Genomic DNA, 18,693 nt, shown 5'->3' with positions numbered 1-18,693 from the left:
TATAATCTATTGCATACTTACTGAGTCATAGAATCACTGAGATGGAAATAATCATGGTGGTTCTGTAGTCTAACTTTCCCATTTTCTGGAAGGAAAAAGAGAGTTTTATAGAGATGAATTAGCCTGTAGTCTGCTAGACAGTGATGGAGTTGGAGCTAAATGTGAAAATGTTTGTCTCCGTATTCTAAGTTCATTGCATCCCTCACGATATCTTGTTTTAAATACATCGGTAAGTTACTTTCTCCAAACCATGGATGTAGCAGGCAGGGTTGATTATTTCCCTTATGCATATTTTCCTTTCTTCCTTCCTTCCTTCCTTCCTTCCTTCCTTCCTTCCTTCCTTCCTTCCTTCCGTCTGTCCGCCGGTCACACCGTCCATCCGACTGTCTTTTTGAGACAAGGTCTTGCTATGCAGTTCAGGCTGGCCTTGAGCTCACTTTGTAGCTCAGGCTAGTCTCAAACTCGCAATGATCCTCCTGCCTCAGCCTCCTGAGTGCTGGGATTACAGATGTGTGCCACCGTGCCCCCACTTCCTTCTCTCTCTGTCTGTCTCTGTCTCTCTTTCCCCCCCTTCCCGCCCCCTCCCTGTCTCTGGCACCATGACTCATTGCCCTACTGAAGGGTTTTTTTTTCAGTTTTTCAATTGTTTTTCTTTTTTGGTACTGGGGATTGAACCCAGGGCCTCATTCATGCTAAACAATAGTTGTACCACTGACCTACATACGTAGCCCCTGTTTTTTTTTTTTTTTGACACAGGTCTTGCAGTAGTTCAGACTGGACTCTAACTCCCAGTGATCATCCTGCCTCATCCTTCTAAGTGCTGGGATTACAGACATGCGCCACTATGCTTCATTCAGTTTTTCAGTATTTCAAACAATGTTTAATAAATCTCTGTGTCCCTGTCTCCTTAGGCATCATTTCTGCCAACACAGTATGAGTGACAGTGGTTTCTCCTCCTTACTCATGAGGTGTTACCAGATTTTTAAGTTTCTGCACTTGGTTAGGAATTATATAGTATTTGTTTCCTTTCACGTGTGGCAAGCATCAGTGGGCCCCCAAAGATGTACTAATGACTGGAACCTGTGAATATGTTTGGTGAATTGAAGTTGTTAGTCAGCTGGCTTTAAAAATTGGGAGATTATCATCGATTATTCAGATAGACCCAGATATCAAGAGTTTTTACAAAGGGAAAGGAAAAGGCAGAATAATCAGGAAGAAGATGTAACAAGGAAGCAGTGTCAAAATAAGTATTTTATACCTAAGTATTTTTGTTGTGATTATGTTTAATCTGTAGATCAACCCAACCTTTTTAACAAAATCGTTAAATTTATGGTAATTTGTTATAGCAATATGTGAAAATATTCGCTGTCAAACTTGTTTTGAAATGGCTGAACCACTTTGCCTTCTCCACTAGTAATATATAAGTTCTAATAGCTTTAGATCCTCATCAGCACTTAGTATGATCAGTCCTTTTAATTTTAGACGTTTCGTTAGGTATGTGGTAATATCTCATTGAGATTATTAATTGTAATTCTCTTATGACTAAGAGTGTTAAGTATTTTTTTGTGTGCTTGTTTACCATCTTATGTCTTCTTTGGTGAAGTGTCCACATCTTTTGCCCATTTTTATTTATTTTTCAGACCAGGTCTTGTTGTGTTCTTCTGGCTGTCGTTTTTTGTTTTTTTGTTTTCTTTTTTTTTTTTGAGGCAGGGTCTCACTATGTATTATAGGTTGGCCTTGAACTCCAATCCTCCTGCCTCAGCCTCCTGGGTGCTGGGATTACAGACATGTGCCACCACCCTCAGCCCTCTCTGGCTGTCCTTGAACTCATGGGCTCAAGTGATCTTCCTACCTCATCCTCCTCATGCACCACCTCACCTAGTTTGTTTTCTTATTGTTGAATTTTGAGTGTTCTTTGTAGGCTTTTGTCCAGTAAGTGATTTGTTAAGATTTTTCTCCCAGAGTTTCATTTCTTTTTCCAGTTATGCCATGACTGACTGCTGAAGAGTCTTCTTTTTCATTGAAATGCTCGTCACTGTCAAAAACCGAGTTAACAGCCAGGTGTGGTGGCACATGCCTGTAATTCCAGCCTTTGCCTATAATCCTAGCACTTGGGAGGCTAGGAGGAGGATTGGTGTGAGTTCAGTGCCAGCCTGGGCTACATAAGCAAGTTCAAGGCCAGCTTGCATTACACAGTGAGACCCTGTCTCAAAGCCGCCCCCGCAAAAAACAAAAGACCAAGTAACATAGATTTTATCTTCCATTGATCTGCTTGTCTTGTCTATCGTTTTGCCAGTAAACACTGCCTTTATTATAATAACTTAAACATGTTTAGACATAGGTAATGTGAGACCCTCAACTTTTTTTTTCAAAATTATTGTGGTTATTTAGTTCCTTTGATTTTCCAAATAATATTTAAAAATAGCTTGTTGATATTCCCCCAGAAAATCTGTTGGGATTTTTGTTGTGATTATGTTTAATCTGTAGATCAACCCAACCTCTTTAACAATATGGAGTCTTCTGATCTGTGAACACAGTATTTAGATCTTTTTAGATTTCATGGGGTTTTGTAGTTTTCAACATATAGATGCTATAAATATTTTATTAGCTTTATACCTAAGTATTTCAAATCTTCTGGTCCAATTATAAATGGTAATTTTAAAAATTCAATTCTCAATTGATCATTAATAGTTTATAGAAATTCAGTTAACTTTTATGTATTGATTTTGTATCTATACTGCAGATTGAAAACAGGATGACTCTTTAAAATTACTAAAGGAAGAAAGAAAATGTTACTTGTTTTATTATGGTCAAACATTTTTCACACTAGGTTTATTTAGACAAGTTGTTTAAATGGACTTGGATGGTGAAGTGTGTTTTTTAGGGTTGTTTTGTTTTTTACAAATGTTCATAGAAGCTCTGTACATAATGATAAAAATATGCCTTTGAATGGACACATGGCTAAACTAACATATCCATTCTGTAAAATAATACTCAACAGTAAAAAGAAATAAACTACTGATACATGTCATAACCTGGATGGATCTCTACAAGATAGTGGTGTGTGGGAAAAGCCAATTTCAAAAGGTTATTGTGTGATTCCGCTTATAATGCTATTGAAATGGCACAATTATTGAAGTGTTGAACAGATTAGTTGTTACCAGGGATTTTAGATGTGATAGGGGAGAGAGAGAAGTACAAGCGTAATTCAAGGAGACGATTTGATGATGGAGATGTTGTGTATCTTGACTGCTGCATTATATACCACCACTGTCAGCATAGCTGGTTGCAATATGCTGTCAAGATAATACCATTGGGGGAGTTTGGTAAAGGGTACTTAGAATGTATTATTTCTTAACAACTGCATGTGAATTTTAAATTATCTCAAAATAAAAAGTCTAAAGAAAAGAAAAGCCTAAAGAATATGTAAAGGCAGACTAATGTCTAACTAGTTACATCGTGTATAATCTGAAGAAATCTCTTGGAAGGGTGCTCCTTATGAAGGATGAGGCCTTGAGAACAGGAATTTGAGGTGGGATATAAAAAGAAGAAACTGTTTATACACCTGGGAATTTGGGGAGTACTGCACACTTTTATTTGTGTCTCCCTGTGATTACACGACAGCCTGCATGAGTGTGTAAGTGGTCCCACCTCCATGTTCCTTCTTTTACTCTTCTCTTGCCATTACTGCCTAAAAGAGGCCTTAGGCTGGGAAGTGGCAGAGCTCAACTGCCTGGAAAGGTGGGTGGTGATTAAAACCAGTAAAACCAATGCTTGTCTCACTTTCCCTGCCCTTACCTTAGGTCAGGAGGCTTGGAATCATGCAAGAGGAAAGGAGTCATAGAACAAAATCATAATTGTACATGAAATTTTCTCAAGCAGTGGTAGTGTTTGGTGTGAGTGTAAAGCAAATGGACCTTGTCTAGAATGACATGGGGATAGAGTCCATTTGAGATCTGAAAGCAGTAAGAGTTACTAAAGGAACGTACTACTGATGGAATGAGTAGTTCGTGCAAAGGCGTAGGAGAACCATATCCGGTACATTCGGAGAAGTGAAAGGAGGCCGCTGTGGCTACATGTGCAGAGACATGGCATCTGAGAAGTATTGATGTGGAAGTCTTAATTCAGTCTACGGCTAAGGATGAGGTTCTTTACAGAGCTAGTATGAGGAGCTGTCCACTTAAGAGAATTGTATTTTGAATGAATATAAAATGATGTAATTTAGAGGGTTTTATTTAGGATGAAAATGTAAGTTTAAAACAAAACCCCAAACCAAGCTCTCTCTTTATAATAGAAAATCAGCTGTAGACCCTTGCTTAGTCTTCTATTTGGCTTTGTCAGAGTAGATTGATTTCATTGACTGTTAAAAATATGAAGTGAAATATAGAATTAACTTCCTGTAAGAAAAGTGTAGGCTCTGTTTTGTTTTGTTTTTCATTTTTCTTTTTCTTTCTGGTTCTTTGAGACAGGATCTTGCATTGTAGCCGAGGCTTGAACTCAGGATGATCCTGTTGGCTCAGCCTTCTGAGTGCTGGGATTACAGGTGTGCATCACCACGCCCAGCTTGTTTTCTTTTGAACTATGTTCCTTCATAAAAGTATGAAACATGGTGAAAGTCTGTATATTCATTAAATATGTTTTGAACCCGTGGTTTTTCTTCCATTGATTCAAACTACAGCAGACAGTTTATGAAGAAATGTTTCAGTAAGTTGATAATCAAAGGTGTTTAATTTTTTTTTTTTTTTTTTATATTTCAGTTCATGGCTTTTTTTGTTTTTTTGTTTTGGGGTACCAGAAATCGAACTCAGGACTTTTATGTGTCCCAGGCAGGCGTTTATGCCTCTGAGCTATATCCCTGGCCCTCAAAGGTGTTTAATTTTATCATTATAAATTTGGGTTTATCAAATCATTTAGCATGATAAGAATTCAAAGATTTTAGCATTTTCTCTTATAATTTTATAGTTCCTTCTGTTCATAAATGCCTCAAAGACACTAATCATTGAGGCCTCTTAGGTTCCTGGCCTTTTGAGCCCTCAAAGCAGGGATGGACTACTTTCTGTAAATATATTAAGCTTTGTGGACCCAGGCATCTGTCTTTCAGGTATTCAGTTTTGTTGTCAGAGTGGAAAGGTAGCCACACAGATAAACTGCGTTCCCATAAAACTGTATAGTTATGTGTCATTTAATGACAGGGATACATTCTGAAAAGTTTGGTGGGTCATTGAGTGATTTTGTCCTTGTAGAAACATTGTAGAGTGTACTTATACAAAGCTAGATGGCATAAGTCAGTCACTTAGTATGGCCTTCTGACGCAGTGAAGAGATGTAGGAAAGTCAGGCACTGCGGCATGTCCCTTTAATCCCATTTCTTCTGGAGGCTGAGGTAGGAGGATCACAAGTTCAAGGCTGGCCTGAGCAATTTTTTTCCCCAGCCTGGGCAATTTAATCAGACTGTCCTTAAAAAAAAAAAAAAAAAAATGAGGCTATTGCCAGATTAACATGGCATATTGTTTCACAGTAAGCTTTTTTTTAAAATAAAAGGAATATACTCTAATGATAAAGAATGGAATAATAAACACAAACCAGTAACATAATTGTTTTCCATTTTCAAGTATTAAGTACTTTACATAATTGTATGTACTGTACTTTTATATGCAGTAGATTGTTTATACCAGCTTCACCACAGACATGTGAATAATGTATTAATCTATGACATCATTAAGTGGTAGGAATTTTTCAACTCCATTATAATTTTCTGGGATCACTGTTTTATATGTGGTTTGTCATCTGTATGTCATGCATTACTGTACTTAAAAAAACAGAGTCTTAATTTGACCTTTGGGTTTGGTTTGCATACCACTGCATTAAGGCAAAAAAAACAATAGAAGAATCGACAGTTGTATAGAAGTTTAAAGTTTGATGTTCAATTTTGTTAAAAATATTTTTTATGGATTTCATTTTTGTCATTATATCTAAGAACTATTTGCCCAACTAAAGAGTTTTTTATAAGTTTCATATTAGATTTAGGAAAGTCAGGTACTGTTATTTGGGCTTATAATTCATTTAGGATTATAATCCAGTTTGAGTCAGTTTTATATAAAGTGGGAGTTATGGATTGGTTTTTTTTTTTATTTGTTCACTTGTTCCATAGCCATTTGTTGAGGACTGTCTTTTCTCTACTGAATTCCACTCGAATCTATGAAAAACATTGACTATATGTGTGTGTGTTTTATTTGTGAACCTTGCATTCCATTGATCTTTGTGCCTGTGTTTTCTTTTTTTGCCAGTGCTGTAGTCTTGATTGCTGGGGCTATGAAAGTCTTAAAATAGGTGATGTGAGTTCTCAACTTTATTCTTTTTCAGAATTGCTGTGGTACTTTCAGTCCATACAAATTTAAAAATAAACCTATCTCTATAAAATTACTTTCTTTAGATTTTGCAGGAATTATGCAAAACCGTAATATTTAAAGTTAACGTATTTAATAAAAAATAAAATCTTGTAGGGTTGTAGGAGCAAGATGATGAACTAACATATATAAAGTATAGGTTTTGACAGTTTAGTACATTGTGTTGCATAATGATTACTTAAGTATCTAAAATATAAAGTAATAAATTTTTCATCTTTTTATAATGTATTTTAATTTCAAAACAGTTCAAAAGCCCAGTGGTGGCTTTGGAAACTTCAGCCTAATACCTGGGCCTACGAAAAACTGCATGCTACCAGCTAATTGTCTCTGGTTGCTCTTTTACTGGATCACTTGTCTTCCCACGTGCTTTAAATCATCTCTAGGTTATTTTTAATATCTAATACAAGGTAAATTCTATGTAAATGGTTGTTGTACTGTTTAGGGAATAGTAACTAGAAAAAGGTCTGTACATGTTCAATATAGACAGAATTTTTTTCAAATATTTTTCATCTACAGTTGGTTGAATCCACAGGTGTGGGACCAACACATATGGGAAGGTGACTGCAGTTGGTTGTTTCTTCTTCTTAGGCTTTGTTGGTGCCATCCTTTTTCCCCAAACTTTGACATTCTAACTCTTTTGACCAGTAAGAAACGCATTTTATGTTGGAAACCAATACGTACATACACACAAGTACTATTTGTGTACATATCTGTGCATATAATATTGCTGTTTTAAAGGTTCTCAAAACAGCATCTTTAGTTATACATGGTACGTGCTAATATTCTATTTTTTAAAAATTAGGTTATGATCCACTAAACCCATTTAAATGGTCCACAGATGGGTCATATCCAGCAGCTTCAGTATCACTGATCTAGCTGGGCATGGTGCTGCATGTCTATAATCCCAGCACTCTGAGGCTGAGGCAGAAGATTTGCAGCCAGTTCATGACCAGCCTGGGCTACATACCTTGTCTCAAAAACCAAACAAAACACTGATCTAGTCTGGAATAACCCCTCTTCAAGACTCTGTATTCGTCATTTCATTTAAAATTCACCTTGTCCACTCTTGCTTCTTCTAGGGACCTTCCATACAGCTGCTAGTGGCAGATGATTCTGTTATATTCTATTGCATTTAGTTCTAAATTTGTTGCCCTAGAGAAGTGTGCATTAACTATTTTATATAAATTCTTTGTTCATAATTATTTTTGTATATGTGCTGCTGAAGTGTGCACCCTTCAAAACTAAAGTGTAAATTATTGAAGGCTGTGACACTTGTTTTATGCTTATTTAATTACGTTCTGAAGTACCAGACACAGAATATTTCCTGAGCAAAAAATGTAGAAGCAAATAAGGTAAACATTAAACAGTGGTTTTTCTGTCTTAATATTAGAAATCAAGTTACATCCCATTGGAAACTATATAAGCTGTACTTTATCTCAGGCATGTAAATTTAACTGTTTCATATTAAACAGAAGATTCTCCTATTCAATAGATTGGTAGGAATTTGGTGGTCCTTAGGGCCCTGAAATACACACAGTGTTGTGTATATAGTTTTAGAAAAGTTCATGGAAATTAGGTCATGATCCTGGTCTGTGTGATTCATAGACTATATAAATAACCTGGAAATGTTTTTCAAATGATTCACTTAAGGATAATCAATAGATACTTATTTTATGAGAGAAAATTTGGTAGTTGTTTTTGTAGGCATCTTAAAAGAAATTGCGCCTTTTATGCTTATCCTTTTATATTAAATTTTAGAGCAAGATTAGTAGTTCATTTGACTTAATTATAATACCTTTTGTTTTCTCCTGACTTACTTAAAATTTTTCCCTTGTTCCATCCCTTAATGTATTATGCAATGTTATATTCTTTGTATATATTTCTTAAATGTTACCAACTGAATCTCAGGTTTTTTTTATCAGCATTTTATTTTCATTTTACAAATGAGGAAATTGAAATTCAGAGTGAGTATTTTATCCAAAGTTGTCTTATAAGTGATGACAAAGATTAGAATTTTGTTTGATCCCAAAGCCCTGGTTTTTCTACCTTGTTTGTATTATAGCTTGCCCTAAGATTTATTTTTTTAACACTGTCTTTTTGGTAAGATTAGAATCATTTTGAGGGAAGATGTCTTCTGCTTTACTTAGTGTTTAAAGTATACTCAAAGGGAAGAATTTTGAGTGGATAAACTGTAAATAAGCTCTTTAAGGGTAGAAGGAGCTATATTTTATCTTATAGTTTCTCAGTTTTTAATGTACCCCTGAGTATGTGGGGGCTTAATGTCATGGAATAAGAAATGTTTGGTCTTTGATCTGGCTCCTGACATAGAGCTTCTAAATCTGTGGAATTTCCTTAGTGGTAGAAGTGATAAGAGTGTCTTTTGTTGCATTGACGCACTTCTGCCTGGACCCTAGATAGTTTTGGATTGGAGACCAGACATCAGAAAGATCAAGGCATGATTAGAGATTGGAACAGACTCATCCTTCAGGTCTGGAGAAAAAGTAGAGATAGTCACCAGAGGCCAGTGATTTAATCAGTCATGCCTGTGACAGGAAGGTTCCATAACAGACCCTACAGATAGTATTTAGAGATATTCTGGGTTGGTTGTATTGATTAAGATCCTGGGAAAATAAACCATTAATTGTGAGTAAGATGCCTCCCTGAGTTCCTCAGCCCTCTAGAAAATGACTGAAACACGAAGAAGGGAGAGTTGCATGGAGAGAAGTATGGGAAGCTGAGGGTGTGGAGTTAGCGTCTGAAGTGGGGCAGCTTGTGGGATCTGAGGCGAGAGAGAGAGAGAGAGGTGGTGTCAGCACTGAGCCGATACCAGCTGCCTTCTGCAGAATTGGAGATGAGTTGCTGTGAGGAAGACTCTGACACATTTGGTGTCGGAAGTACTGAGGTTGAAAAGCAGCTCAGGCTGAGACATGTTGGACATTTGGTTCCAGATTGCATTTTTTATCATTTGGTTGTTAAAACTTTAGTTTTGATTATGAAGTTAATATTAGAAGCTGTTCTGTCATACTTCCAGTATCCTGTGAATTTGAGATTCAAAACAATTCTATATGTTCTAGTTTGACCATACATGTGTTGAATTGGGAGGAGATACAACTTCGTTAAGGTTTTTGTTTTTTTTTTTGAGACAAGGTCTTATTATATAGGTCTTGCTATGTAACCCAAGCTGGCCTCAAACTTGGCGCGATTTTTCTGCCTCAGCCTCCCAAGTGTCCCACCATGCCCAGCTTTGATTAACCTTCTCTTCAAAAACATAAACTTACAGAAGAATTTGCTCATTGCTTTCTCTTGCTTTTCCACAGGCCCCTACTGAGAGGCAGCACAGTGTGTTTGCAGTGCTTGCACCCACTTACAGTACTGACAGACAAGAGTAAGTACTTACAACTGCTGAAAAGCCTTCTAGACTTGGGCTTGATTCTGGGCAAATTAATTTATCAAAGCTGTGTCTTAGTTACTTTTCTCCCTGCTGAGACGAAATACGGATACCCACAGTTAAAGGAGGAAAGGTTTATTTAGGTCACAGTTTGTAGAAGTTTCAGTCCATAATCGGCTGGCTCCATGGCAGAGAGGCATCGCAGAGGAGAAACAGTTCATGGAGGGCAGAAGGTAGCAGAGCAACAAGGGACAGCCACAGCTCTTTCAATCCCTTATATCTTATCCGGGCTACTTGGGTGAGGGTAGCACTCACACCCCTAGTCCTAGCACCCTTGATTCTACCTTGCACTGTGAATCAATCCCAGTGTCACACACTCTAGATCCAGCAACCTCTGAAAAAGTCCCACCTTTGACTGCATGAGGCTTTGAGGAGACATCTAGACACAGCCATAATAGTTTGATTGCTTATTTGCAGAGTGGGGATAATATTAGTACCTAATTTAGTGGGCTTTAGTTTGAGAATCAGTTGGGGTCTCAGGAGTGGACCATCAGGAGTACATGATACCTGCTGTATCTTAAGTGCTCTGTAAATATTTGGTAATTGGGAGAGTGCAAATTTGATTTGTGACATTAAATGAAGTGATGAATTATTGTATTTAAATATATTTTAGATAGATTATATGATTATAATTTGACTTACTAATTTTATAGGTGCATGTGAAATTGATGGTTAGAATCTGAGTCAGTGATAAATAATTGTAAGTGTTCATGGAGGTCAGCTTTTCATCTCTGAAGTACCAGTAAAAGTGGGAGAAGTAAATAGTTGTTGTGCTACTTTAAACAGCTTATTTATGCAGTGAGATGATTTTTTGGGTACTGGGGATTGAACCTAGGGCCTTTGCACTGAATTATATCCCTACCTCCACCCCCTTTTTTGGATAGTCTTGTTAAGTACCTAAATTGTCCAGACTGGGCTTGAACTCCCACCAGAGTGCTAGGATTACAGACATACACCACCACTTCCAGCTTCTCTTGAGCTTTACTGGTTTTTTTCCTTTGAGACTCAAACGTTCCAAGTTGTTTTTTACTAGGTCATTTTCACTATGCAGTTTTTTTTCTTTTTTACAGTGCTGGAGCTTGAGCTGAGGGCCTTGCACATGCTAGGCAGGTGCTCTACCACTGAGCTATACCTCTAGCCCATACTATATATTTCTTTTCATGGTTTGTGGGGGATTTTTGGTACTGGGAATCAAACCCAGGACTTTATGCTTGCCAGGCAGGTGCTGTGCCGCTGAGCCATATCCCTGGCCCCACGCTATACATTTTAAAATGAAGTTTAAATGACACAGCTGTGAGTGGTGGTGCATGCCTGTAATCCCAGCACTCGGGAGGCTGAGGCAGGAGGATCGTTGTGAGTTCGAGACCAGCCTGGGCTACAAAGTGAGCTCAAGGCCAGCCTGAACTGCATAGTGAGACCCTGTCTCAGAAAGACCAAAAAAAAAAAAAAAAAAATGACAGTTTCTGTAACTAAGTTTAATTATAGTGATTAAAATCTTATGGTTGGATAAAGCATTTGCTTAATTTTACCAATGTTAATGTGTTTATATTTTTTCTTTATTTTTTCCTTTTGTAATACATATATTTTTCATATCTGTCTTGGACCTTATAATCTTTTCCTTTTATACAAGTTCTTTTAAGATCCTCTACCTCTCACGGATTGCTATTTAGGCATTTTCTGTAGTTCTGCTACTGCATTTACCAAGTAGCATTGTAATTGTATTGAGTTGGTTTGGTCACTTATTTGACTTCCATGCTATATTTTAAGTTTCTTAAGGAAAAAGACTACTTTTAATAACATTTTTTTTGACAGTGACTTTCTGAGTGTTTTGTACCAAGTGAGCACTTACATTGTTGAATGAAATTGTAGTTTAGGTAACCCTTTTTAACTACAGGACTTCCAATGCTGTAACCTGTGTTGATCTTTTGCTCTTGTATTTTGTTAGTTAGAATATCCCAATATGATGTCGTCCTCCAAGGCAGTCTGGTAAAAATCACATTATTCTGCAGTTAGCTGGCAGTGCTACAGTACTAAAAGTTCATTGGGTTCTAAACCTTAATTTTGTATTCTCATCAGTCCTCCTTGTCAAATTGTTCTCTTTTTGTGTTCAGGTGACACAATCCATTTTCTGGTCCTGAAAATAATGTCTTGTCCCTTCTTCTAATTTATAGATAACTTTAGATAGAATTCTTTATTAGTCTTAGTTTTGTTCACTATTCCTGTTCTGATAATTCTAAAATAGTTATTTGGTATTTATTCAGTGTCAGAGCACTATCTCCCCACCTTCAATGGACTCTTCCCTTCCCTCCCCTCTCCTCTCTTTCTCCCCCGCCACTCCTCTGCAAGACAGGGTCTCATTATGTAGTCCCGACTAGCCTTGAACACTCTGTGTAACCCAAGGTGGCCTCAAACTCAAGATTCTCCTGCCTCAGCTTCCCTGCACTGGGAGTACAGGCCTTGGCCCCCATGCCAGGCTCCAGTGTTGTTTTTTATTTGCATACCAATAAACCATCTAGGAGAGGTAATCATCTACTAATTTGCTGACCTTTGGAGCATATTTTTTTCTTTCGGTAAGTTGTAAATCACTTAGAAGTTGGAATGTCTTACAGTACTTTTTTAGAGGCATAAAACTTTTAGACACGTGTGTTAGGGTAAATAATTGATTTGAAGAGATGGAAAAAATCTTTTTGGAATACATTGAAAGCAAAACAGTAGCCGTATAAGTTTGCCAGTTAGGATTCTTTGAGTATGATTGTGAATCATTAACATGATAAAACAATGCAGTCAGATGTATGAACCTGACCTTTTATTTTTTGCAGTGCTAGGGATCAAAGCCATGGTCTCACACATCCTAGGCAAGTGCTTGGCCACAGAGTCACATCCCAGTTCTGGCATATACCTTTTTGTTGTTGTCGTCTTTGGAGACAGGGTTTCGTTATACGGAGGGTTTCATTTGTAGACAGGCTTTCACTCCCGCTCTAACTTCCTGTGTCCTGGGATTATAGGCATGCCACCACGCCCAGCTTTTCTGTGTTTGTTTTTAAAAAGTAATATTTTTGTATGTTTTTCTCCCAGCATTGTAAGAAGTAACACGTGCTTTTTGTGTGAATATCTTTCAAGATGTACAAATTACAAAAGTTGGAAAGTAGGAACTGTGAGTCTGTGTGTTTGTTATTCTCATTTTTCAGGTACATTTATTTGAGACAATACTGTGTATATTATTATACATTTTTTGGTGTGTGCGTTGTTCTTTTTTATAATACTAGGAATTGAACCCAGGACCTTCAGACTGAGTTGTATTCCTAGCCTTTTTTTTTTAACAGTAGGACAGTGTATCATTAAATTCCCAGGCTGGGCCCAGACGTACCATGCTCCCACTTCAGCCTCCTGTAGCTCTGGAATTCCAGGTGTGCCCCACGGTATCTGGCTATATTGGTCTTTTATAGACTCAACAATATGTAACGTCTGTGTCTCAGTATTGTCAACACTGGGCATTATGGGTCACTCATATGTATACATGACAATTTTATACCAAAGTAGCTATTTTCACATTTGTACTTCTTTTTCTTCTACAGTAGTTGCAAGAAAAGATTCATTCTTACTATAAATTTCTTGGGGAGAAGAACAAAAAGAATGCATTAGAAACTGAAATGGGGCTGGAGATGTAGTTTAGTGGTGGAACACTTACCTAGCATGCATAAAGCTTTGTACTAAAAGAAAAAAGATTAAAAAATTTTCTCTAGTATCAAATAAATCAAACTATCAAAGAACTTACCCCCATGTACCTTTCCTCAGGAAGCTGTTAGAGGACTCTCACAAGAATGAAATAGAAATGGTAGAGAATTTAATGAAAAAGCTGTACACCAAATTGTGAGGCAGCATAAGGGAATTAACAAAGATGATAAGCATCCTGGGCCCGGAGCAGTGAAGTAGGAATATGTGCTTACTGGAATTTTCCTAGACCTGTGGTTGTAGAAGTAGATGGGAACTGTGGTCTTAGAGAAATATAACCCTTTCCAGTCCATAGGCGGGTGCTGGGAGAATAAAAAACCCAACCACTCTTTCCTTCCTTCCAGTGGGTACTTTCCACTGGCGGGACTCTCTGGAAGCCAAGAGGACAAGAGAACACAAGTGATGAGGCCTGTGGAGTCAGCCTTCTAGAGCCTGGGCCAGGCAGAGGAGAGTGAAGAGTGGAGTTGAGAGAAAATACCCAGCAGGGAGCAGGAAGGCGGAGGGCTACGGAACCTGTGTCACATACACACATAAAAATAGTAGATCTCCCAGTTTGTTTGAACGTGTTTATTAAAAAAATATGTTGACTCTTCTACCAGAGGATGTGGGAATGTGTTAATGGTTTAACTAAAAAATTAAATATTACTTACGACAAGAGGAAATTATAATGATAGAGAGCTAGTTTTAGTCTTCCATAGTAGATGGTCATCAGATACATGTGTGACTGAAAAGAACCCACAAGAAATGGCATGTATATATATATTTGATCTATGCATAACAGCTATTTCTATACATGTACTGCCTTCAAGATGAAGTAGCTGAACGTTAAATGTTCTGTGTAGAAAGAACTCAGAAGTGAGGCATTGAATTGTTCTTTTTTATAGTAACTTTTATGGAACCATTTGGTTTATAAAAAAACTTCAGATACATACATAGTTATAGGTCACATAACTATATATTCAAAACAAATACAACACAAAATTCTTTTATCAGGGGCCTCGTATACTGTGTTTTCCCCAAAATAAGGCCAGACTTTATATTAATTTTTGCTCCAAAAGACGCAGTAAGGCTTATTTTTAGGGGATGTCTTTTTCCCCATGTACAGCAACCTAAATTTATTCATGTACAGAAATCTACATTTATTCAAATACAGTCATATCTCTTCTGAAATATTGTTGGAAGTCTCTAAACCCCAAATTCCAGCCTTTCTTACAACTGCATTTCCTGTGGAACCGTTGGCCGCAGTCTCTCATGTCCAGCAGTAGAGCTCCCCTGGAGCGAGCGTTTCTTGCCCATGTAGCCTGCTTGTAGCCCATTGGCAACACAGCTGTCAGTGATTTGATCCCATGAATTCTTCACCCAAGTCACGTACGCCTGCAGGCTTGGCTTCACAAAGTTTCCATTAACTCCGGTGTTACTGAAAGACTTCAGAGACAGGAGTGGCAACAGAAATGACTGGTAAGGATGATGGCCCACATGAAAGCAACCAGAAATAGCAGAAATCATTTCATTTACACAAGTGCGTTAAGTATGTCTGTTACAATTCATGATATATTGCATTGTGAAGGTTCATATTAGACACAGCCATGTTCATTTGTTATCAAGTGTGCCTGTTATTTGTGTGTTATGTCTGTACTCCAGTTGGTCTTTCAGCAGTAAGTCTCGAGTTCACTGTTCATATAGGCATTTATCTCCTGTCCAATAGCACCCATTTGGGCTTTTACAAATGCTTATAATTTATATTATTTAAGAATTGATGTCAATAATATTTTTATAGTAAATTACATATTATATATAATTATATATTAAAATTATTTTATAACTTAATACATCAGTTGTGTGTTGCAGTGGATGTATAGTGGTGCCGTGGTTCACAAAATTAATTCTTTCTGTGATTCTGGTCAGACTATATTGGTTGCTATTCTTGTTACTGAGACAAAATATCTGACACTCAAAGGAGGAAAGGTTTATTTAGCTCACAGTTGTAGAGGTTCCAGTTTATAGTTGGCTGGCTCCACAGCAGGATGGTGTGGCAGAAGAGCATCACAGAGAGAAACAGTTCGTGGTGGGCAGGAGGCAGAAGGTAGCAAGCTATAGGCAACCACAGGAGCCTTCTTTGTCCCTTGTATCTTAGCCAGGGTCCCCACTCCATGCTACCCAGAACTATGCCAGACCAATCAGTTAACTAATTTAGTAGTCACAAACTCTTGATCCCAGCATCACACACTCTAGATCCAGCCACCTCCAAAAACCTCCACCTAAGACTGCATGAAGCTTTGAGGGGACAGCTAGACATACCCATAACACAGACGGAGCTCCACTGTATTAAGTGCAATCTGTCTGGCTGCAGATCTTTACCTGGGGCTTATTTTTAGGATAGGGCTCATATTATGAGCATCCTGAAAAATCATACTAGGGCTTATTTCCTGGTTTAGGTTTTATTTGAGGGAGAATATGATATAAAGTATGGTAATTATAAAAACGTGTTGACCATACTAGTGATTATTTCTGTCACTTTCTTGATTGTCACTAAAGAATTTGGGGGACATTTCTCTCCTCGGGTTGCTTAATGTTTTACAGCAGGTAGTTGATGCAGGTTGGATATTGACTTTCCAAAAGCTCATGTCTTGAAAGCTTAGTCCTCTGTGGATGGTGCTGTTGGGAGGTGGTGGAAGGTCTCAGAAGGGGAGCCTAGTTGGAGGAAGTCACTGGGGGCTACTTGAAGGCTGGGTCTTGTGGGCCCCTTTCATATCTGCACTTCCCCACTGCCATGAGGGGAGCAGCTTTGCTCCACTGTGTGTGCTCTCTGCCGCGGTGTTCGGCATCGTGGCAGGTCCTGAGCAGTGTGGCCAAGTGACCGTGGATTGAAGCCTCTAAAACCATGAGCCAGTATCAAATTTTTCTCCTTTAAATTGATTTTCCTGCCAGGGATACAGCTCAGCTGCACAGCACCTGCCTGGCAGATACAAGGTTGTGAGTTCAATTCCCGGTACCAAAAATAAATAAATAAATAAAATAAATGGATTTTCCCAGGTATTTTGTCACAGTGACAAAAACTAACATAGAGGATATTCTCCCACTCCCCCCATTTCTACTGTTCAGACACTCCGTAATGTTTAATGAAACCGCCATCAAGTTTCTGATGTGAACTTTCATATTGCTTTGTAGGGACTGAAAGAGCCACTACTATTAGACTGGAATTTTTGCAGTCTAGTTGGGAAGATATGTACTCATACATTAAAAAATTAATAGAATGACAAGGCCAGATATGGCAGATTAATGACAAAATAAACAGTACAGAAGTCCTGAGTATTAAGTCAGAGCCACCAATAAGTGCTGTACACAGCAATATGGGGAAAACAGTATTTTGTTTAAAGTCATTGACTTCAACATCGGGCATGTTTGTAATCTTGTCTACTTAGGCTGCTGAGGCAGGAAGAGCACAAGTTCAAGACCAGCTTGTGCAACTTAGTCAGACCATATCTTAAAATAAGAATTATGAAAGAGATCAGGGGATGTAGCTCAGAGTAGAGCACTTCCTAGCTTACTTTCATGAGATGTTGGGTTCAATGCCCAGTACTGAAAAAATTTATTTACTTTAACAATTGTTTTCCTTTGTTTGTTTTTTTTTTTTTTTTTTTTTTTTTTTTTTTTTTTTTTTTTGTCTTTCTGAGAGAGGGTCTCGTTATGCAGTTCAGGCTGGCCTTGAGCTCACTTTGTAGCCCAGGCTGGTCTCAAACTCACAGTGATCCTCCTGCTTCAGCCTCCCGAGTGCTGAGATTACAGACATGCGTCACCATGCCCGGCTTCCTTTGGTTTTAACCTTTAACGTTGTCATAAAAGTACTTTAGTTGTTCTCTGGATATATAGTGCATAAATATACCTCATTTGGTTTCCTTTTTTTGTTTCCTTAATGCTGGGAATGGAATCTGGGGCTTTGTATATGCTAATCATGTACTCTACCACTGATCTTCAACCTCAACATCTATCCTGTTTCTATACATGTACATTCTTTTTACTATGGTCTGAGTTTTGCTTTAGCCCAAAGAGAATGAAAGTAAAACCTCTTGGACTACTTTTTCAAAGAATGGAGGTAGACTGTGTTCGTCCTTAATATAAACCATTAAATTCTCTTTGAATTCACTTCAGTTTTGGGAATATCTGTATTTTGTAAGTATAGAGTGCCAAAAAAATGAATACACACTTCAGGAAAGACAAAAAGTCTAGAAGCTAGTGGTCACTGCTTAGAGCACCTCTTGTAATTGTAGAGGCCAAAGGTAAGTGTACTACTCTTATGATATCTCAGTAAATTTAGTTATTAAAATATTTATACAAACTTCCCTTTTCCTGAAGTGTATATGCAGACTCTGTATATGGGACCTTATAGATTTTTTATTTTCACCTCCTGTTTATTTATTCATTCTTCCAGACTTCACAGTTCTTCCAGTTGTGGGAATATTGTCCCCAGGAGAGATAGACAAAAATACTTAATTATTCTTTCATTTGCTTTGTTTGTTTTTGCAGTGCTGGAGTTTGAGTTCTTATTACTTGAAAGTATATATTTGATGGAAGAGAAATAGTCATAACTCAGCCTTACTGCATATCTCTAATAAATATTGTTCTGTCCTTTGAATGAATTTTATGTTTAAGGGCCAACTCACCATCTATGAGCAAAGGTATGAATAAGAACATTCATAGGAAGAAGATCTCAATAAATATATAGCTCCCTTGGGCCAGAAGATTTTCATTTAGAAAAACATTTGCATGCAGCACAATGTGTAATAGTCCTCCCTTATTCTCAGGAGTACATTCTAAGACCCTCAGTGGTTGCCTGCAAGTGTGGATTGTATCAAGCTCTATAAATACTGTTTTTTCCTATTTATACATACCTATGATAAAATTTAGTTTGTAAAGTAGGCACATAAGAGGTTAGCAGAAATAACTGATAATAAAATAAAGCAGATATGATGGTATTCTAAAAATAAAAGTTATGTGAGGCTGGGGGAGTGCCTCAGTGGTAGTACCCTTGCCTAGTGTGCACAAGGCCCTGGATTTCATTTCCTCTCCCTCAAAGTTACAAGAATGTGCTTGCTTTTAAGATATCTTA

The 18,693-nt window shown here is 37.6% G+C and overlaps 1 protein-coding gene across 1 annotated transcript in view; it reads left to right on the top strand.

Moving 5' to 3' along the window:
- Nucleotides 1-9,723: 9,723 nt before the first annotated feature.
- Mpp5 (membrane protein, palmitoylated 5 (MAGUK p55 subfamily member 5)) overlaps nucleotides 9,724-18,693 on the top strand; it is a gene marked incomplete in the record, with an annotated part of 65,852 nt that continues 56,882 nt past the window's right edge. The window contains 1 exon segment of the mRNA XM_013522001.1: nucleotides 9,724-9,791.

The sequence above is a fragment of the Chinchilla lanigera genome, unplaced genomic scaffold (genome assembly GCF_000276665.1).
Source record: "Chinchilla lanigera isolate Chin_1 unplaced genomic scaffold, ChiLan1.0 scaffold00065, whole genome shotgun sequence".
Classification (NCBI taxonomy): domain Eukaryota; kingdom Metazoa; phylum Chordata; class Mammalia; order Rodentia; family Chinchillidae; genus Chinchilla; species Chinchilla lanigera.
The sequence above is the reverse complement of the archived record's forward strand: the minus strand, read 5'-3'. Positions and strand labels throughout refer to the sequence as shown.